The sequence below is a fragment of the Antrostomus carolinensis genome, unplaced genomic scaffold (assembly GCF_000700745.2).
Source record: "Antrostomus carolinensis isolate BGI_N321 unplaced genomic scaffold, ASM70074v2 scaffold3424, whole genome shotgun sequence".
In the NCBI taxonomy this organism is placed as follows: domain Eukaryota; kingdom Metazoa; phylum Chordata; class Aves; order Caprimulgiformes; family Caprimulgidae; genus Antrostomus; species Antrostomus carolinensis.
This window is the reverse complement of record NW_010311235.1, coordinates 14,356-14,768: the sequence shown is the minus strand read 5'-3', so window position 1 is coordinate 14,768 and position 413 is coordinate 14,356.

The following is a 413-nucleotide window of genomic DNA, read 5'->3' as shown; positions in this document are numbered from 1 at the left end:
GAGGTGCCTGCACGTGGGGGAGGGGGAACACAGCTCCCTTCCTGCCCTCCGGCGTGGCTGTGTGGTGGCACCTCCAACATCTGGGCAGCAGCTGCCTGCAGTGCAGTGGGGACCCAAAAACTGCTACTGCCACTTGGGTCTTAAAAGCCAGAAAGGTGATGCCCAGCAGATGCTGGTGGGAGCTTTACCTGATAGAAGAACCCCCCCACTCCCCCCCCCAGCCTGTCCCCAAGCACAGGTCACTGTGAGAACAACCAGTGATCTCTGCTGCGCCGCACTAGGCAGCAGCGATGAGTTTATTTAATGTTAAAGAGAGGGGCACCACCAACAACAGAAAAAGCAAATGTACGGGGGGGGGAAAAAGGACCAAAGACAGTTTGGTGGCTTGTAGCGCGGCCCCTAGGGGGGTCGCC